Source organism: Rattus norvegicus, chromosome 6, assembly GCF_021556685.1.
Source record: "Rattus norvegicus strain SHRSP/BbbUtx chromosome 6, alternate assembly SHRSP_T2T, whole genome shotgun sequence".
NCBI lineage: Eukaryota > Metazoa > Chordata > Mammalia > Rodentia > Muridae > Rattus > Rattus norvegicus.
In genome coordinates, this window is record NC_141539.1 from 122941041 (window position 1) to 122963908 (window position 22868).

The 22868-nt window shown below is 39.0% G+C and overlaps 1 long non-coding RNA gene and 1 pseudogene across 1 annotated transcript; one reads left to right on the top strand and one right to left on the bottom strand.

The window, feature by feature from the left end:
* Positions 1-246: 246 nt before the first annotated feature.
* Positions 247-15151, bottom strand: LOC148005416 (uncharacterized). Its single transcript, XR_015623502.1, has 4 exons — positions 15018-15151; positions 10428-10534; positions 4688-4899; positions 247-2141 (listed from the first exon to the last, which is right to left on the bottom strand). It is a non-coding gene; the product is annotated as an uncharacterized LOC148005416 (long non-coding RNA).
* Pqbp1-ps2 (polyglutamine binding protein 1, pseudogene 2) lies at positions 11077-14506 on the top strand (annotated as a pseudogene).
* Positions 15152-22868: the final 7717 nt, after the last annotated feature.

Here is a 22868-nt window from a genome sequence, read left to right on the forward strand (position 1 = left end):
AGAAAACTCGCCAGAAACGACACCATGAAGAAACATAGTTCCTGGACTCATAGTTTCCCAAACATAAATATCTGTTGCTTAAGCTACTCATTCTGTTACATATTTTGTCTGGCAAGCTGAGCAGATTAATGCAGATAGCATTACCACTGTGACATAAAAAGAGGCAACAGTGAAAATGGAACCCAGGGAGAACTGAGGTGTAAAGAGTACTTAAAGGGTGATGAAAAATGCTATTCATAAACACTAAAAAGGGAACCCAGAGCTTTATTACTATGACTCTCAACCAGCCCCATTGTCCATCACAAAAAAGGAAAAAAATAATAATAAATGATAAAGGACACCATAATCAGCAGCAAGAATAAGGGGCAGTGCCTGTATTCTAGTAGGAGTAGATCTAGTAAGCTTGTGTGTGTGTGTGTGTGTGTGTGTGTGTGTGTGTGTGTGTGTGTGTGTGTGTTTATTTTAAACTCACCATATCTCAGTGTTTCTTATTGGCTAACATTTTTAAAGTCCCAATTCGACTTCCAGTGTCTTGGGAGCCGAGACATTTGTCATAACAACTTGTGTATGGCTCAGGAGGCTTTTGATGAGTGAAAACTTTATGTATAGACATTCAAACTCTTCTGAAGAGTCCTTTGGGTATTTCTGGAATGTTGGGATGTCTTGTTTTGAAAGTGTTGTGAATTCTTGAATCCCACCTTGTAAGAATCTGCCCCAAATGACTAGAGACAACAAATGGTTTTCTCTCACTGAATTCTGACAATTTCACCCAGAATAGTCAACTCATAACCAGAGCAATAAAAGTAAATTGACTACCCCCCAGGACACGTGTCTGTAGCAGATTCCAGTAATACACTGACACGAGAATTCTTTAAACGCTGATGTCTTGCCTTTTCATGCTTTTATAGGTTCTGTTATTGATTTGTTTATATCCCATTTGCTTGTTAATGGTTTAGAAATATATTGTACAGTGTCTAACTCACCATTATCTTACTTAACTCATTGCGTATTCTGCCTTTTATTTGTGGCAATATTTGGGATTGCTTATGAAGAATAAGATGAGAATACAAATAGTTTATCTTCCACAGAGATGAAGAAGGATATTTACTACAGTATATAAATGGAAAGACGGAGCAGCTTAAATGTTGAGATAAACTAGAATTTAAGCCATTGCTTTAGACAGGCTATAAAAATGTTATTAGGAAATTTGCTACAGAAACAAAAGAAAACTGCTGCTTCTTATTCTTTCTTGGCTTAATCATCCAAAAGCTTAATAGGCTGTGTGCCTAAATGGGAGACAGGATTTTACAACCTTGGAATAATGATATGTTTATATATTCCCTTTATACTTCCTTTGCAACTGAAAGTATAGACCTGTCACTTTAATTGGGATGGAGAAGGACACAAATTCTCTCTTTACCAATATTTTTTTCTCTTTCTGCTAAACCAGGTAAAAGAGTCACCCTATTTGCATGGATGCTTCTCATTTACTCTGGCATTCATAATATGACGGATCTGAAGCATCACTTATTTTTTTGATAGCCATCACTCATCTGATTATGACACCCTAACCAAAGCTTTGGATATGTAATTGAATTCTTAGAAGTGATATCTAGGCTTAGTTCAATTTTAAGAAAAATATATTCTTTTAAAGCTTTAAAAAATGAATGATTTATACTTAATTAGTATCTTTACTTCCCAGATTCATTAAGTAGTCATTAGTTTCTTTGATTGAGGGTAAGTTAAAGTTTAGAAAGCAAATAACCTGGAAGGTATACAAGGTCCTCTGGTTATCACTGTACAATCTCAAGGACAAGCTGAAACAATACTTGCATCTTTCTCTGCATTCCTGTGTAAGTAACATTTACCAAGTCCTTTTTACCTACTGGATACTGTGCCAAATTCATTCTTGAATGGGTGTCTTAACAGTTTAGTTGCCAATTGGCTGACACTGACAATGTCAGCAATCCTTAGTCTCTCAGGTAGTCTTCAATGAGGTTCTTCTTCAGGTGATGTCTTTTTGGCTGTGAAGTCCCCAGTGTTCATATAGAAGTGGCCACTGTTGTTTCTCCTACATGGCTCCATATACCAGCATATGTATGTATGCATCAATATCCACGTATTGCATATACACATTTCTCCTACAAACACATAAAACAGAAAAGTTCAAATTCAACCTTAGCTATACATCAAATTCAAGGCCATCCTTGACTACGTGAGACCATGCTATAAAAAGCAAAGCACACAAAAGTTCAATTTGTTCACTTCTGTCAGGATTTAGAAGTCAAAATGACACATTCAATACAAGTGGCAATAGACCCACTTTGTATTGTCAGACACAAGAGGTTATTGAAGAAGACTGTCGTTTGACTTGATGACAGCATATCAAAAGCAATTTTAAATCATATTAACACAACTATATCTCTTGCATGTAATTGTTTTCAGGGTTCTTGTGTATGAGCTTTATGTACATGTGAATGTTCATGAGTATGTGCAGGCACACATGGAACTCAAAAGTCAACAATGTTGTATGTCTTTCTCTCTTGCCTTCCACCTTACTTTTTGAGACAGAGTTTCTGGACTTAGAACTCTTTCTTGTAGATAGACTGACTGTCCCTGTGACCCAAAGAACTTCTTGTATATGGCCACTACCTCTAGTAGTATAGGTCTGTGCTTCTAGGTCCAACTGGGAATCTAACAAAAAGTGTTGCTTGTGTGGCAGCCACACCCAGACTGAGTTGTTTCTTAGCTTCCAATTGTTATTTAAACAAAATTTTGTATGCATCTGAGAAATAAATAGTAACCACCACGGGGAAAAAAAGGTTAGTTATAATGCTTAAGGTTCAGTTGCTATTCATTAGCTTTGGGTTTAAGTAAAATGAAAATCATTTCTTATGGGATCTTTGATTTCATTTATTTTCTCCAAAAAGAGCATTGCATAGAATTAGCAGCTACCAAACCACTCAATGCTAAGATGCTTCGAGTATTGACCTATGCTCCAATTACTCAGTTTTGAAGGATTATGAAAATTTGCATAAATACATAACAGAAAGCCTTTACTGAATCTGCAATTACCTGAGCAGGACCCAAGACAGACCACAAGGTCTTACTCTCTAAGGGCTCTTGAAAAGAATAGAGTAGCTGAAGGTGCTATAATTGGAGCTGGATCTAGGACACCAAACAAGGTCAATGCCTTCCAACATGGACAAGAGCAGGGGAAGAGCTGGACAAGAGCTGCCTTGTGGGGCATCAGGATTGTTCATTCATATGGGTACAGGCTTATGTGTTTGAGTCATAAAACAGTAAATTGATGACACTTACATTGATCCCTATGAAATACCTATGCTAGCTACATAAAGATGGGAGACCTTACCTCCATTCACTTTTAGTTGTCTATATTGTCTTTGAATTATTAAACCCGTATTCAAATGTCAGAAGGAAATGACAGCCAGATATACCCAAAAGAATTAACCTGATTACTAAATTTGTAAATCTATTAAAACATTCCTATCTCACTTGCTACTCCAGAAGTAGGATACTGTGGATGGGTTCATAGAAATACAACCTGAGAGCCATCAATCCTTTGTATCTTTGTTCTAATAGTAACGTATTACTCAATCAGACGGAATATCACATATTTCCTTTGGATGAGTATAAAGATTAAGTTGTCACACACACACACACACACACACACACACACACAAAATGGCTAAATAGATGGATAGGTAGAAGGAACTAAGCAAACAAACAAAACAACAATTTAAAATTTGAAGTTGTAACAATACAATTCAGCAAACTTATAGTAAAGGGTTGGAAACATAACTAAGTTGATGAAGTGTTTTCAATCAAGCATTAAATCCTGAGTTCAGATATGCAGCAACTGTGTACAATGCTGGAACGTTGATATCTGTCCTTGTAATCTAAGTCTTGGGGAAACAGAGAGAAGAGGATCTCTGTGAGACAATCAGCCTATCCAAATCAGCAGCCCCCAGGTACAAGGAGAGACTCCTCAAAAACGATGGTAGAGAGTAATTGAGGAAGACACTCAGCATTGACACCTGCCCACCACATGCTCCCCAACCACACATATGCATACACACATCCACACAAATGCGTAGACACAAATATGGCACACAAACATACAAAATCACAATAAAAGTATTGGTTTATAAAGTTATTATTTAAAAATCAATACTGGATTAAAATAATGAATGGAGAGATGCAGAAGCTAGTGAATTCCAGGAAAGGGCAAAAAGTCTAAATGTTAATAACTACATAAGAGGCACACAAAAGATGCTTCTGAAGAGTTCTAGACACCAATGAACTACAATATTAGGGAGTCCCATTCAGATATAGATGGCTTCTATTTTGATTTATAATATGATTTCTGAGAGTATTACACAAACAAGTTAAAAGGTAATATATTTTAGTGCACTATTGGAGAAAATGACATAAAATACTGATTGTACTAGGATGGATTTTCTAAAGGTGATAAATTCCATCCTGTTGAATAGATTTTCTAGAACCTGGAATATTATCAGGAGTACTAAGAATGCTTACATGTTACCTAAGGTGCCTTCATAATCAACTAATTTGGTTATTCCTCACATATGTTATAGGAAGGCCACACATAAGAGCTAAATATGTTCTTAGACAGAATGTTTTGGTAGGGAGGAGAAGAAAATACCTTAGGCAGGATTCAAAGTGATTGACATTTTTTATTGTTTGAGCAGTGATGAAAGTTACAGATGTGGTAGGGGAAACTCCAGGGCGCAGTCAGAAGGTCTTCTGATGTAGAGATAGTACACTCATTCTATTGTACCTGCATAGCAGAAAGGAACCAGAAGGCAGACCCAGCTGACTAGATTGCAGAGAGCTTTGTTCAGGCATGTCTCTTCCCTGAAGCACAAGGAAGGGGTGAAATAAAAGGAGTGAAACATTTGGGTGTGAAAAGAATAGACATTTCTTTTTAAAGGAGAATTATTGTGCTTCTCTTCACATGCACTCAACAATCAGGTTCATTATTTTCTATCCGAAGAAAACGCAGGTTGATTTGTCTTGTACCCTATCATCACCTTTTCCAGTAAATCTGGGCATTCATTCATTTTGTAACACTCATTGATCCTAAACAATGTGCCAACCACATTTCTAGATTCCAGGGATAAAAAGTGAATTAGATATGATCTCTGATTCCTGGAACCAACCTCTCAGATTTGTAAAAGAATCGTGTAGAAAGCCAAAGTCGAATAGCAATACAGAATGGTAAGTGTGTGGGTGAATGAACTATACCAAAAAAATAAAAATGGAATGCATAATGAATCAATCCTCCAACGAGCTACTTCCCAGTGAAAAATGTTACTCTACACAGATACTTAATTCCCTGACTTGGCAAGGAAGCACTAGGGTCAGAAAATACAAATTATCCTACCTTAACTGATGTAAGAAACACAGTCTGTTTACCGTGAAGACAGATATATAGTTATATACTATTATTAGGCTAATTACTTTATTAAAATAAAATGCATATTTACTTAATTGAGGTTAAATCGAGGTTATTTTCTGTCTTAATTCATAATTACTTATTATTTTTCTAGCTCTAATAAATGAAAGAATCTTTCAGTTTACCTGGATCCAATCGCCAGTCTCCTCTCCAGCTCTGAAGCAGAGCACCATTGGAAGCCATTCCCCGCCCCTTGATTTCTTGCCCTGTGGTTTCCACAGATCGTCCCCTTCTAACTTCCCTCCCTGGTATGTTACTTTTCCTGCTGACTCCAATTGCAGCACACACCCCTGATCACCCATGCCAAAAAATTCAAGCAGGCTGTCTGCAGTCCTTCTCTCTTTGTTCCCTAGATCCAATCCCATAATCATCACATCCCCAGGTCTGTAGCGGTCCCCGGATAGGCTGTGGCCCCGGGCGGTATTGCCCATCTTCATGGTTCCAGCAGCTAGTCAGCTGCCAGGCTGACCCCATGTTCCCAGGCCAACTGCCCCCTGTGGCTAGATGTCACAAATCCCCATAACTCAGTAAATGAAAACTCTAGAGGCTTGTAATTTATCAGCCAGATTTATAGTAGTAAATCTTCAACCCAAAATACCCACACAAAAAATTCAAAGCTCAGTTGATAATTAATACAAGCTGCATATTTAGGTTGGACAGATGTGCCCCATATGATTTGTCTACCTAAAGAAATTTCCAATTACTCAAGGTCCTAGGACCACGTGATTCTGGCTCATCATCCTCTCCTATGAGTTTCATCTTGTCTCCCTGTCTTCGTCTCTGTCTCTCTCTGTCCCCTCTCTCAAACTCTGCCTTCCCTTCCACTACTCAATCACAGGCTCTAGCCTTGTCTGACTAACTAAGGTTTCACCTGACTGCACCTGCATACAGAGGCGCTCTTGAGGGAGCAGAACATAGAAACATCAATCTACAACACCTGTGTATCATGCAGACTTTTCCTTTCTAACCTAATTCCTCCTCCTACTTGTTGCTTAGTCCCAGACCTCAAGCCCAGCAGGCACCCCTGTTAACCTCTATACGCTGGCCCCCACCACAAGGCAACAAGTAGAATAAAGGCATACCCACATCCCTCCTACTGCTCCTGAAAGCCCTTCTTGGGTATATACCAAACAAAAAGACATCCCCGCATACTACAAGCACACTTAGTCAATCGTGGTCATTATTGCTATATTCATAATAGTCAGAAACTACAAACAACCTACATGGTTCTTAACAGAAGAACGATGAAAGAAATTTGGTACATTTACACAATGGAGTGTTAGTGAACTCTTTAAAAATGGCATCATGAAACTTTCAGGAAAATGGATGGAAATAGGTAAAAAAAAATCATCCTGAGTGAGGTAACCCAAACTCAGAAACATAAACATAACATATATTCAGTTATAAGTGGATATTCGTCAGGAAGTAATGATAAACAAACTACAATCCTTATATCCAGAAAGGTTAGAAAAAGAGCAGGGCTCTAAAGGGGGTTGTATGGATTCCCCTTGGAGAAGGAAGTAGAGTAAATATAATGAGGAGACTGGAGGTGCTTGGTAATGGGATTGGGGGACCCGGTAAGGGGAGATGGGATAGAGGGAGAAAGTATAGGGAGAGATGCCTAGGATTGGGGGAGGTGCAGTGGAAACCTCCTGAGATGTATGATGGCGACCCTACTGGGAATCCCTATAATGGGGGCTGTGAGGCCATCTCTTGTCTCTAGGATGAGGCATCCAGTAGCAGGATTGGGTTACATTCAATTGAGTTCTTGTCCAAGTGAGTCCCGTGGAAATCTCTAAACAACCCAGTCTTTTATGAAGGCAAAAGCTTGATCTCCATAAACTGACAGCTGGGTCCTATTGCTAAGGACAACATCCACGCCATTTATTGAAAGTGGAACTGTCGAGCTGGGGCTTATGTAGTGCCTTCAGCCTTGCCTTCCAATCTGTTTGGTGAGGAAAGGTACTCTGCAGGTTAACAAAAGGGAAATGTGGAAACCAACAGAGCCATAAAACCTTTGGCCTATAATCTGTTCTGCTTGAAAATTATGCAGGACAATGCTGGCACAGAAAGTGACCTAATAATGTCTCCTTTGACTTAGGGCCCATGAATGAATTCATACCCAATAAACAGTATCAGTAAAATGGCTCCTAGTAATAGTCTGCTATACTCACAGATGTGCCTTATCCAGTCATTATCAGAAAGAAAGGCTTCCTCCAGCAACAGATGGCAACAGGTGCAGAGACCCACAGGCAGATGTTACACAAAAGGAGGTCTCCATCAAATCCCTCTCCTCAGATATCAAAGAATCCCAAGGAAGAGGAGTTAGAAAGACTTTAAGAGCCATAGGAGATGGAGGTAACTAGGATAACGCAGCCTCTGCATCAACTAGCAAGGAGCGTAAGAGCTCACAGAATCTGAGTGCCTCCATGGTTCTACACCAGGTCCCCAGCATGTACATTATAGCTACCAGCTTAGTGTTTTTTATGGAACTCTTAAAACTTTTGTGAGAACAAGTGGGTCTCTGATTCGTGTGCTTGCTCTTTTTCCTCCTGTTGAATTGTCAGGTTGAACATTAGTTTGCTTCATCTTGTATTTCATTTGGTCACTTTGGTTATTATCTCTTAGAAACCTTTTCTTTTCCAATGAGAAACAGAAAGGGACTGGATCCAGAGAGCAGAGGAGGTGGGGAGGAACTGGGAGGAGTGAAGGGAGGGGAAACTATAATCAGGATATATTGTATGAGAAAAGGACTTATTTAAATAAAAGGAGAAATATTTTTAAAAGATAAAAGAAACAAAAAAGAGAGAAAATGAAAGTAACCCTCCTGCAATTAATAGCCAGAGTATCTTAAATATATTTCTTCCAATGACTTGATGAAAATACTGTAAAACCAATTTCAACTGGAAATTACAACCTCTATAATTTTTAAACTTCTCTAGACAATTATAAGAGGAAACCAGAGAAAAGGTTACTGAATTGTATTATCAATCAATACCAGAAAAAAATGTAATGTCAAAAATTAGTTGCAGATATTTTTGAAAGGCACAGATTAAATAATATTAAAGAGGAAATTTAATATTTATTAATATTAACAAGGAAAATTTTATATTTCATGTTTCACAATCCTGGACATATAATCTTAGGCATATCTACAGAATTGTTATTATTATTATTATTATTATTATTATTTATTATTATTTCAAATAAAGCATAGAAAGGTCTGTAGTGACTGCACATCTGTTGAGAAAATGTGTTGCTCTTTTACAAGAGCAGTTTGGTTCCTAGTGTCCCTGTCAGGTGGCTTGTAACCTCCTGTAAAGCCAACTCCTAGGGATCTGACTTCCTGTTCTGGCCTGTGTAAGCATCTTCATACACATGATATCCACAGAGACATATATAAAACAAAATGAAATATTCATGCACACACAGGGATACAAACATGTACACACACACACACACAGAGAGAATATAAACTTTATTATGCTCATGTGACACATCAACTTAAAAACCTTTCAGATAGTCCATGTCACTTGTCCCTGGATTAGAGTTCTGACATTAACTGTGGGAGAACCTGTTTACTATGTGGTTACAGAAGGAAACTTCATGGCTGGAATGGATGCTTCTGCAACTATTTAAGTACTCACAACTCAAGGAAAGCATCAGGCTGCATTAAGCAAATGAAAACAAAGGAAAATAACTTTATAATGACACCCAAAAACTTTAGCGGGTTGAAGTTTTGATTAAGATTAAATAATGGGCGCTGTATTTAGATTAATTAGGAAGAAGATCACAGTAGGCAATAGGTAACTGCAGGAAGCCATCTGTTCCCTTTTGCAGTCGTATCTAAGAGCTAGGCACTAGCATATCAGGGAACATGGAGAATTAATTAGGCAGCAAATGAAATCTCCTCCCAGATGGCACCCATTTCCTTCTTGCAGAGGCAAACCAGCACATCCGTGTGACTTTGGATTCATTCCGTCTGCCCCCTTGAAGTTTTGAAGGACCATTTTAGTCTGACCATTTTAGCTGCCTATTTTTAAAAGCACAGAGGACGTGGAGAGATGGTTTAGCATCTGTAATTTCAGATCCAGAGGATCCAACACCATCTTCTGCCTCCAATGTGTACCTACACATGTGATATACACTCACAGGCACATATACACAGAAACATATATATATATATATATATGGATAAAATAAGTAAATCATTTCGAGGTATAGAAACAGGAAAATTATGTGAAGCTGAGCTTCAAAAGAAAATTTTTGCTTTCAAATAACACTATGAGAGTTAAAGATCAACTCACTCTTCCACATTCTTGGGCATTTTTTTTGTTTATTGGGGTTTTGTTTGTTTGTTTGTTTGTTTGTTTGTTTGTTTCTTGGACGTCTTTATGTCCGGGCTGTTACTGGATCATACTGGTCACTCTGAAAAATGGACTTATTTCCTTTAGCTAATTCTTCACAGAAATACCCTTCAAGACCCACCTAGAAATTTGTCTGTTAGTTGATTCCAGTACTGTTAAAATTAACAATAGTTTTAACCATCACAGCAAATACACTTTGATATACCCAGGCAAGGTCTCCCATGTCTGGACGAGGTGACGAGCCATTTGAGATGTGACCATACTTCATACTGCAGAGGAAATAGTGTTTCCGAAAACTAAATGATAAATTATAAATAATTTAGCCTAAACCAAATACTGTAAAGAAACATGACACTATTAGGAGCAAGGTATAGACACGGGAGGAACAGCTGTCCTTCTAATAGGTAAGGACCAGTGTACCTCAATAACTCCCCAACTCAGCATCTGTAGATGCTATCTACTAAGCTTTCCAGATCTGACTCCTAATCAGAAACTGTACCTTTCCACTCATCCCTTTTCATCTCCTGCCTGGCTACTACTGAGGTTGCAGGCATGCTTACCTTGTTCCCTCTGACTCCAATATACTGTTCTGGAGTTGAATCCCCTTCTGTGTGCAGGTCCAAATGCCATTAGTATGAATGCAGGAATCTGGAGTGAGGACTCTGCCCTAGAAATAAATTGTAAATATTTTTGTTCTTTTTATGAACAAAACTGGATTTATAATTTCTCTAAGTTATGGGCACCACAGTCTTCTAGTGTTCTTCTTAACAACTCAAGGGATATTCTTTATTTCTATTGATCTTGCTTTTTCAACAGTACCTTTAACACATGTATATATTAGGAGATTTATCACACTCCTAGATTTCTAAAGACAAAAATTTAAGGATGTCCCCCAAAGACTCTTATTTCCCAGTTATTCAGCCAAACATTGTTCTAAGTACTAGAGTAAAAGGACTTTGTGGATATAATGAAGGTCATTAATCACAAACTTTAAAAATAGAAAGATTGTCTTCTGTTATCTAGTGAATCTGCCATCAGAAGTGGGAGTCTTGGAAAGACTTAGTCTGTTGAGGATGGAATTCAAAAGTGGACAACAAAGAATCAGATTTATTGCAATAAGAGATAGGAAAATCACAGTCCAGAGAAGATTTATTGCAGTGACAGAAACCAAGCTTTTTCTTCAAAGACACAGGATCAAGTTAAGTAGAGATGTCGGTAAGGAGTTGAAGATCTGGGTTTGTTATTTCTGTAGTAGCTTAATGGGTATTTCTGAGTTGGGTTGTACATTTGTTGTGTTAAAGTGACTGTTTCTATCTCTCATAGCATGGTGGATCAGATCATTTGTATACAGTATTCTTTTCTGCGATTCTCTTGAAAAGTCCACAAGAAGGGTCAAAAGAGCAATGTAAATGACACTATATTGAAGTGGATATCTTCTGAGAATGCAAATGATTGATACGCATCATGGATAAGGAGATCCCCACCCAATACCCACTGTTTCATCAGGAAGAACCTATCAGAATCTTGAAAGATGTTTAACTGCAAAGGGAGCAATTATAACTGACATAAGAGTCAAATGCTGTTTCCTTGGTTATCCCACTGCTAACTCCTTGCCCAACCAACCTTGGGTTCAATATGTTCTCACCAGTTCTGAAAAGCAGAGGATAAAGTATTAATACTTGACTAGAAGAAATGGTTGAAGAGAAAGCAAGGGTCATGCCACAGCAGAAAAAACATTAGTGTGATGAGGAAGACTCAGTGTCCCATTGCTTGGCTTAGGGAGTCTATGTGCTCAGAATTCAGAGAGACCCCAAGAATTGTCCCTCCACAGACAAAGAGCAAAGAAAAGAAGACCCACATCCTATTCTCAAAGAATTATGTTCTGCTGTTAGCTTGAGTCTACTGAGTAGATTCTCCCCCCAAAATACCCTTCCTCAGTTAGAACTAGCAGCAAACAACTTGGTTTTACTCTCCTGCAACTCAGAACTAAAGGAAAGCCTCCACATCTGACACTCAGTTCTTGTTCTGAGCTACTAAATTTATGATACTATGTCATAGTGATAGGCCTTTGCCTTTGACCACAAGAATGTCATGTCCTGATAGATAATTTTCAATCTGAATCTCAGAATGAACAGGACATATAGAAGGAGAGAATACTTAACTCACAGACCCTCAATGTGCATGTAAGAATGAAATATTTATCATGGGATGATAGTAGGCATTCGACAGTGTTTATTATTATAGAAGAATCCAAGAAAGCTTCATTTTTCTGTGCCCATTGCAATTATTAACACACACACATATACATGCATTCACACTTATGCACATACACACACACACACACATATCGCACTGAACCAAGCACTCAAAAACATGTTTAAAATGTTTTTATCAAACCTCCTCATTTCTTCATACACCAAGTATGGAAATCATCCTTTCATTTAATAAGATTCCCAACCTTTCTGTGATAGAATCTAACGATGGTTTTGTTGGTAGAAGCTCAGGCATGAAGCACTGTGTGGCTGCATGTACATGACCTGTCCATCACCCCCTGTCCCATTTGTCCTGGGTTCTCCTCAGTAGTTCACTTCAATTCTAATCAATGCTGGGTTTCTAAGGTAAAACTGTACCATGTCTCAAAACTTTGGCTTTCTTGGGTCAGGTTCTCCACTATTGCTTTCAAGAAGTATGGCTTGTCTTCCTCTAACAGAGTTGGGTAACATGGTCTTAATGTGCTGGTTTGACACATTTTGCCTAAGTTTGTAGCTAAAGACATGGATGACGGGGGCACATTAGAAGAGTTATAGCACTCATCACCCTTTTAAAATATTGTAAAAGTTTCCAGTCAGCTCATCAACACGAGTCATATATTTCCTCCTTCTCCTCCACCCCTTCCACTTCCTCTTATGAGGTTATAATTATTATGGATGGGATATAATGGTTTATAAACAATGCTCAAATTCCTTGAACCCAGAAACTAATTTTTCTAAGATAAGCATCGAAAGCAAAATGATCTTTAATGACTCCATTAAGGAAGGAAATCTATCTTTTATAATTTCTTAACACTACTTACTTCCCAACATCATTAACTCTCCCACAAATGAAACATAAACTAAATTATGTTACAAATATTATTCTGCAGTACCATTGCTAAAATGTAATACATTAGAAACAACAAAATGAAAATTCAAGGGAAATGCTTTGCAGTGTTTCAGATATTTATATGAATAATTTCATTAATGCCACCAACCAGTTGATTATCAGAGGTATACTCCTCCTTTGATTTAATAATTGCCCAGATTTTTCTGGCTTCATTTCTAACATCAATTAATCCATGTAACTTGAACAGAAAGAATAAATCTATTAATTCTAATTAATTTCTACAAATGGAAACATATGTAAATCTACTTAATTTCTGCAACAACTTCACAAAATGTTGGCACACCACCTAAGGAGTATATATGGTATAAAGAATTTTTAGTTAATTAAAATTTAATAAGATGAAAAGAAGGATTTTAGGCAATATGAAGATTTCCTCATTATTATATAATTTTTAATTGCTTTATGTAGGAGAACATCATGAAACTGATGTTTATAACATCAGAAATCAAGTAATTGAGTTCTACTAAAAGTATGGTGCTGAGAGGAACAGGGTCTTCAGTCCATCTGGTCACCAGTTCCTGGGTCTAGTCAGCAACCCGCTATTCCTTCCCTGTTGCACTGCAGACCCCGGCTAGGTATAAAGGAACATCCAAACATCTGGAGCCAGAGCCAGAGGAGGAGATTATCGCTGAAGACAACGATGATGATGCTGTTGACTATGAGACCACTCAGACAGCGGGCCTGCCACCGAGCTGTTACAAAGTGTTTGACCTTTCTTGTGGACTCCCTTGCTACCGGAATGTGGAGAAAGATCTCTTCTTGTCCTGGCTTTCTTCACATGATCATACCTTTGTTGTTACCAAATCTGCCAAGAAATTCAGGAACAATAATGCAGATGCTAAGGACAAGTTGGACCGGAATCATGAGACGCTGAACAGAAATCAAGAGAAATCAGATCTTCTGTCACGAGAAGCCAGACAGGAGCCAAGACAAGGCAGATCAAAACCAGGATAAGTTTGACCCAAAAAAGAGAGCATAACGTTGAGAAAGTGGAGAGGGAGGGAGGGACACAAGGACAGAGGGAGGGACAGGATGGGGGGGGGAGAGAGAGAGAGAGAGAGAGAGAGAGAGAGAGAGAGAGAGAAGAAGGGAAGGAGGGAAGGAGGGAAGGAGGGAAGGAGGGAAGGAGGGAGGGAGGGAGGCAGACAGAGAGGAGATCGGGACCCAGTTTCAACAAGGCAGGCTGAGAAGAGGACAAAGACCAGCACTATCATTGCAGAGAGGAACTGGCGCCTTACCCCAAAAGCAAGAAAGTAGAGAGCAAGAAAGATGAAGAATTAGACCCCATGGGCCCCAGCTCATATTCAGATGTACCCCAGGGAACACAGGGTCACCAGGACTTCACAAGAGGAATTAGGCCAAGACAGGGGCTGACAAGGCAGCAGCTGGGCCCCTCTTCCAGCAACATCCATACCCTTCCCCAGGGGCTATGCTCCCAGCCAGTACAAAAGCCCCAAGAACCAAAGAACTGGACTGAACCTTTGTTCCCTGTAACTTTTGCAGTTTGTGTTTCTTTGTTTCTTCCTTGTGGCTCTGAGGATTGGACCCATGGCTTCACACACGCCAATGAACTATTCCACCAGTGAGCTATACGTTCAGCCCCTTGTTGTTCTTAAGAAAAGCCTTTGTTTTGGATTATAGGAATATATATAATGCTGGAGTTACTAGCAACTCACAGAGTCCTCTTTGTCCTGTGAGGGTGAGCATCCATATGACATGTTTACACCACAGACATCTTTAAACACGTGATAAACAACAGCAGCTACTGTTGGAAATAATTTAAACTTAGGTGGTTTTAAAGCATAATCCTTTACAATTTGTCTGAGCTGGAAACCTAACATTCCAAGATTTCCAAAACATGAACCAGTGAAATAATCCAGTTGTGCCAGTCAATCAACTGACCAAGGGACCACTGCTCAGTAAGATATCACCACTCCTAGAAAGGCATGCTCATTTTAATATACGTTAAAGAGATGTGGAATAATTACCTCTTAAATGATATAATGTTACATTCTTATGAGATCTCTCTCTCTCTCTCTCTCTCTCCCTCTCCCTCTCCCTCTCCCTCTCCCTCTCTCTGTCTCCCTCACTCCCTCCCACCCTCTCATCTGTCTACCTGTCTGTTTGTTTTGTAACTAGGATATGACTTTTTCCCACAATACTCATAGTGGAAACTTGGTAGCCATTGTGAGGAAATAAGGCAGCCTCCTAGAACTTAAAAGGTGTGCCTAGAAGGAGGTCATTAGGTCATTTGGAACTTGGTTTTTTAAGGGAATTGTGGCTGTTCTGGGACCCTGAGTTCTTATGGGAGTGAGCAATTATAAAAACAATCCCAAACTCTGCATTGCTTTTTGGCTTTGTGCCTTGCCCTAGGTTCTTCCTACACAGATCGCACCATGAGGCTAGTACTATGAACCCTACTGTATGTACTATGAACCCCCACTGTAGTATCAGAACCAATACAACATACAGCTGCTGCTGTGACCTTTTCAGCCTCTAACATTATGGACTGAACAAGTCTTTCCCTTAAAATGTTGCCAGGCATCCGATATTTCCAATAATGACAAGAGCCTCAAATGTGTGCAATCAAGAAATAAAATAGCTAAATTATGTCCTGCGTTTTTAAGAATACACACACAGGAGTCTGAGGAGAGGCTCAGGAATTAGAAGCCCTAAGTGTTCTTTCAGAGAACCTAGAACCCAATGGCAGCTCACAACTCTCTGTGACCCATCCCAGTTTCTGAGGCTCTAACCTCCCCTTCTGACCTGCATGGGCACTCCATGCACATGGTACACAAAAAAGTACATGCAGGAAATCATCCTTACGCCAAAAAAGCAAAAGAAAACACAGACACTACTCATGTGGTTTAAGACATTAGGTTTCCTTCACAGTGTCACACCTGAAGAAAAACCAAAAACAAACAAACAAACAAAAAGACCAAAACCTTGAAGATGTATTTTATATCACCAGACTAAGCAATGATAAAATTACTCTGCTTCTCTATTTCTGCCATTCTGCTTAAGACACTATTTACAGATCCATTTGTTAAGGGGTGTTTTTCATAATGCTATTTGAAATGGCCACTCAGCAAAGCAGACATCAAGTGTCCATATTTAGAAACAGGCACATATATTAAGACCCCCGTTGAAGGAATCAGAGAAAGAACTGGAAGAGCTTGAAGGGGCTCGAGACCCCATACGTACAACAATGCCAAGCAACCAGAGCTTCCAGGGACTAAGCCACTACCTAAAGACTATACATGGACTGACCCTGGACTCTGACCCCATAGGTAGCAATGAATATCCTAGTAAGAGCACCAGTGGAAGGGGAAGCCCTGGGTCCTGCTAAGACTGAACCTCCAGTGAATGTGATTGTTGGGGGGAGGGCAGCAATGGGGGGAGGATGGGGAGGGGAACACCCATAAAGAAGGGGAGGGGGAGGGGGATGTTTGCCCGGAGACCGAGAAAGGGAATAACACTCGAAATGTATTTAAGAAATACTCAAGCTAATAAAAAAAAAGATTTATTCTCAGAGTTTACAAGAATACTTCCAAAATGGTTTTATTAAAAATAAGTAATGAAGTTAAGTTATTACTATCTTTACTTTCTCCATGATAATAGGGCCTATGGATATTTTTTTATTCAGCATTACATTAAGCATTGATCTCAGTACCTATCAAGAACTCAATAAATATATGTTGCATGGATAATGACTAAATCAATAAAAGGTACATTAGCAGGTGTTGATTGGTTTCTATATCACAGTATTAACTATATCGAGACCATGTGAGTTTTCTCCCTTCACCTCTTTCACTGGGCCGTAAGGTGATTCTGGTGGGCCAAAACCTCATCCCATTTATCTCTGTAAACTCAATTCTTTGTCAGTGGGAACTATACAATAACTGCTTGTCAAATCCAAAATAATTTTCAAGACAGTGGCCTACAAATAATGCAAGCACGCTGAGTGTGGTGGTCCATGCCTGGAACCCAGACTCCAAATACTTTTGTTGTTTGTTTTGTTTATTTTGCACCTCTTGTTAGCATAGAACGCTCCAGGTTGACTAGGTTGGCTGAACCAGAAATTTTCTTCTCTGGCCTTCTCCAGTGCTGAGATGATAAATAACTCCACCGTGCCCAGCTTTATTTATTTTTGTTCTGGTAATTAAACTCGGGTTATCATGCATGCAGGGCGAGCATTTTACCTACTGAGTCATCTTTCCAGTCTCTGTCTTATTTTTATGAGACTCACATTGCATAAGCATGTATTTTAGTGCATTACTATACTAATATTTCAATGTGTGGAATATCGGTCAATGTATCTGTTGGTATAGTCTATGGTTCTTTTGCCGAACAAGAGGTTGAGATGAAAATTTTACTTGCCATGCAGTGATCATTCAGATTCTAAAGGGATGAAAAACTTTATTATATCATGTCATTGTCATTGTAAAGCATTAAAAGGGGGTGTTTTGATTATCCACATCGACAGAAATTTATAGTCTTTTTGAGAAGAGGGGTTGCTATTGAATTCATTTGTGAAAATCCATACACCACATGTATCTTGAATACAAGAATTAATGAAATAGCTAGCATTAAATAGATGAAAAATTCTCTTGGAGGGTTGAATTGATCTCTAGTTAAGCACTGAGAAAACCCAGTGCTTCTTTTTTTTTTAATTACTTTTTTTTATTAACTTGAGTATTTCTTATTTACATTTCGATTGTTATTCCCTTTCCCGGTTTCTGGGCCAACAATTCCCTAACCCTCCCTCCCTCCCCTTCTCTATGGGTGTTCCCCTCCCCATCCTCCACCCATTGCCGCCCTCCCCACAACAATCGCGTTCACTGGGGGTTCAGTCTTAGCAGGACCCAGGGCTTACCCTTCCACTGGTGCTCTTACTAGGATATTCATTGCTACCTATGAGGTCAGAGTCCAGGGTCAGTCCATGTATAGTCTTTAGGGAGTGGCTTAGTCCCAGGAAGCTCTGGTTGCTTGGCATTGTTGTACATATGGGGTCTCGAGCCCCTTCAAGCTCTTCCAGTTCTTTCTCTGATTCCTTCAACGGGGGTCCCGTTCTCAGTTCAGTGATTTGCTACTGGCATTCGCCTCTGTATTTGTTGTATTCTGGCTGTGTCTCTCAGGAGAGATCTACATCTGGCTCCTGTGGGCCTGCACTTCTTTGCTTCATCGATCTTGTCTAATTGGGTGGCTATATATGTATGGGCCACATGTGGGGCAGGCTCTGAATGGGTGTTCCTTCTATCTCTGTTTTAATCTTTGCCTCTCTATTCCCTGCCAAGGGTATTCTTGTTCCCCTTTTAGAGAAGGAGTGAAGCATTCACATTTTGATCATCCGTCTTGAGTTTCATTTGTTCTAGGCATCTAGGGTAATTCAAGCATTTGGGCTAATAGCCACTTATCAGTGAGTGCATACCATGTGTGTTTTTCTGCGATTGGGTTACCTCACTCAGGATGATATTTTCCAGTTCCAACCATTTGCCTATGAATTTCATAAAGGCATTATTTTTGATAGCTGAGTAATATTCCATTGTATACATGTAACACATTTTCTGTATCCATTCCTCTGTTGAAGGGCATCTGGGTTCTTTCCAGCTTCTGGCTATTATAAATAAGGCTGCTATGAACATAGTGAAGCACATGTCTTTTTTTATATGTTGGGGCATCTTTTGAGTATATGCCCAAGAGAGGTATAGCTGGATCCTCAGGCAGTTCAATGTCCAATTTTCTGAGGAACCTCCAGACTGATTTCCAGAATGGTTGTACCAGTCTGCAATCCCACCAACAATGGAGGAGTGTTCCTCTTTCTCCGCATCCCCGCCAGCATTTGTTGTCCCCTGAGTTTTTGATCTTAGCCATTCTCACTGGTGTGAGGTGAAATCTCAGGGTTGTTTTGATTTGCATTTCCCTTATGACTAAAGATGTTGAACATTTCTTTAGGTGTTTCTCAGCCATTCGGCATTCCTCAGCTGTGAATTCTTTGTTTAGTTCTGAACCCAATTTTTTAATAGGGTTATTTGTCTCCCTGCGGTCTAACTTCTTGAGTTCTTTGTATATTTTGGATATAAGGCCTCTATCTGTTGTAGGATTGGTAAAGATCTTTTCCCAATCTGTTGGTTGCCGTTTTGTCCTAACCACAGTGTCCTTTGCCTTACAGAAGCTTTGCAGTTTTATGAGATCCCATTTGTCGATTCTTGATCTTAGAGCATAAGCCATTGGTGTTTTGTTCAGGTAATTTTTTCCAGTGCCCATGTGTTGGAGATGCTGCCCTAGATTTTCTTCTATTAGTTTGAGTGTATCTGGTTTGATGTGGAGGTCCTTGATCCACTTGGCCTTAGGCTTTGTACAGGGTGATAAGCATGGATCGATCTGCATTCTTCTACATGTTGCCCTCCAGTTGAACCAGCACCATTTGCTGAAAATGCTATCTTTTTTCCATTGGATGGTTTGGCTCCTTTGTCAAAAATCAAGTGCCCATAGGTGTGTGGGTTCATTTCTGGGTCTTCAATTCTGTTCCATTGGTCTATCTCTCTGTCTCTGTACCAATACCATGCAGTTTTTATCACTACTGCTCTGTAATACTGCTTGAGTTCAGGGATAGTGATTCCCCCTGAAGTCCCTTTATTGTTGAGAATAGTTTTAGCTATCCTGGGTTTTTGTTATTCCAGATGAATTTGCAAATTGTTCTGTCTAACTCTTTGAAGAATTGGATTGGTATTTTGATGGGGATTGCATTGAATCTGTAGATCGCTTTTGGTAAAATGATCTTTCCATCTTCCGAGGTCTTCTTCAATTTCTTTCTTCAGAGTCTTGAAGTTCTTATTGTACAGATCTTTTACTTGCTTGGTTAAAGTCACACCGAGGTACGTTATATTGCTTGGGTCTATTATGAAGGGTGTCATTTCCCTAATTTCGTTCTCACCTTGTTTCCCTTTTGTGTAGAGGAAGGCTACTGATTTATTTGAGTTAATTTTATACCCAGCCAATTTGCTGAAGTTGTTTAGCAGCTTTAGTAGTTCTCTGGTGGAACTTTTGGGATCACTTATATATACTATCATATCATCTGCAAATAGTGATATTTTGACTTCTTCTTTTCTGATCTGTATCCCCTTGACCTCCTTTTGTTGTCTGATTGCTCTGGCTAGAACTTCAAGAACTATATTGAATAAGTAGGGAGAGAGTGGGCAGCCTTGTCTAGTCCCTGATTTTAGTGGGATTGCTTCAAGTTTCTGTCCATTTAGTTTAATGTTAGCAACTGGTTTGCTGTATATAGCTTTTACTATGTTTAGGTATGTGCCTTGAATTCCTATTCTTCCTAGGACTTTTATCATGAAGGGGTGTTGAATTTTGTCAAATGCTTTCTCAGCATCTAATGAAATGATCATGTGGTTTTGTTCTTTCAGTTTGTTTATATAATGGATCATGTTGATGGTATTCCATATATTAAACCATCCCTGCATGCCTGGGATGAAGCCTACTTGATCATGGTGGATGATTGTTTTGATGTGCTCTTGGATTTGGTTTGCCAGAATTTTATTGAGAATTTTTGCTTCGATATTCTTAAGGGAAATTGGTCTGAAGTTCTCTTTCTTTGTTGGGTCCTTGTGTGGTTTAGGTATAAGAGTAATTGTGGCTTCATAGAAGGAATTCGGTAGTGCTGCATCTGTTTCAATTTTGTGGAATAGTTTGGAGAGTATTGGTATGAGGTCTTCTATGAAGTTCTGATAGAATTCTGCACTAAACCCGTCTGGACCTGGGCTCTTTTTGGTTGGGAGACCTTTAATGACTGCTTCTATTTCCTTAGGAGTTATGGGGTTGTTTAACTGGTTTATCTGTTCCTGATTTAACCTCGGTACCTGGTATCTGTCTAGGAAATTGTCCATTTCCTGAAGATTTTCAAGTTTTGTTGAATATAGGCTTTTATAGTAAGATCTGATGATTTCTATCTTTCTGTACCTGTTGATGCCCGTTTTTTGACCAATTATATGGTCAATTTTGGAGAAAGTACCATGAGGAGCTGAGAAGAAGGTATATCCTTTTGCTTTAGGATAGAATGTTCTATAAATATCCGTTAAGTCCATTTGGCTCATTACTTCTCTTAGTCTGTCTACATCTCTGTTTAATTTCTGTTTCCATGATCTGTCCATTGATGAGAGTGGGGTGTTGAAATCTCCCACTATTATTGTGTGAGGTGCAATGTGTGTTTTGAGCTTTAGTAAGGTTTCTTTTACAGATGTAGGTGCCCTTGTATTTGGGGCATAGATATTTAGGATTGAAAGTTCATCTTGGTGGATTTTTCCTTTGATGAATATGAAGTGTCCTTCCTTATCTTTTTTGATGACTTTTAGTTTAAAATTGATTTTATTTGATATTAGAATGGCTATTCCAGCTTGCTTCTTCTGACCATTTGCTTGGAAAATTGTTTTCCAGCCTTTCATTCTGAGGTAATGTCTGTCTTTGTCTCTGAGGTGTGTTTCCTGTAGGCAGCAGAATGCAGGGTCCTCGTTGTGCATCCAGTTTGTTAATCTATGTCTTTTTATTGGGGAGTTGAGGCCATTGATATTGAGAGATATTAAGGAATAGTGATTATTGCTTCCCGTTATATTCATATTTGGATGTGAGGTTATGTTTGTGTGCTTTCATTCTCTTTGTTTTGTTGCCAAGACGATTAGTTTCTTGCTTCTTCTACGGTATAGCTTGCCTCCTTATGTTGGGCTTTACCATTTATTATCCTTTGTAGTGCTGGATTTGTAGAAAGATATTGTGTAAATTTGTTTTTGTCATGGAATATCTTGGTTTCTCCATCTATGTTAATTGAGAGTTTTGCAGGATACAGTAACCTGGGCTGGCATTTGTGTTCTCTTAGGGTCTGTATGACATCTGTCCAGGATCTTCTGGCATTCATAGTTTCTGGCGAAAGGTCTGGTGTAATTCTGATAGGTCTGCCTCTATATGTTACTTGACCTTTTTCCCTTACTGCTTTTAATATTCTTTCTTTATTTTGTGCATTTGGTGTTTTGACTATTATGTGTTGGGAGGTGTTTCTTTTCTGGTCCAATCTATTTGGAGTTCTTTAGGTTTCTTGTATGCTTATGGGTATCTCTTTTTTTAGGTTAGAGAAGTTTTCTTCTATGATTTTGTTGAAGATATTTACTGGTCCTTTGAGCTGGGAATCTTTCTCTCTTCCATACCTATTATCCTTAGTCCTGAATTTCCTGTATGTTTTGGACCAGTAGCTTTTTCTGCTTTACCTTATCTTTGACAGTTGAGTCGATGATTTTTATGGAATCTTCTGCTCCTGAGATTCTCTCTTCTATCTCTTGTATTCTGTTGGTGATGCTTGTATCTACGGCTCCTTGTCTCTTCTTTTGGTTTTCTATATCCAGGGTTGTTTCCATGTGTTCTTTCTTGATTGCTTCTATTTCCATTTTTAATTCCTTCAACTGTTTGATTGTGTTTTCCTGGAATTCTTTCAGGGATTTTTTTTTTTTTATAAAATAATTGTTGATCTTCACTGAGAACTTGACAAGCATTCTTTTTTATTTATTTATTTTTTTTATTAACTTGAGTATTTCTTATATACATTTCAAGTGTTATTCCCTTTCCCGGTTTCCGGGCAAAATCCCCCTCCCCCCTCCCCTTCCTTATGGGTGTTCCCCTCCCAACCCTCCCCCCATTGCCGCCCTCCCCCCATAGTCTAGTTCACTGGGGGTTCAGTCTTAGCAGGACCCAGGGCTTCCCCTTCCACTGGTGCTCTTACTAGGATATTCATTGCTACCTATGGGGTCAGAGTCCAGGGTCAGTCCATATATAGTCTTTAGGTA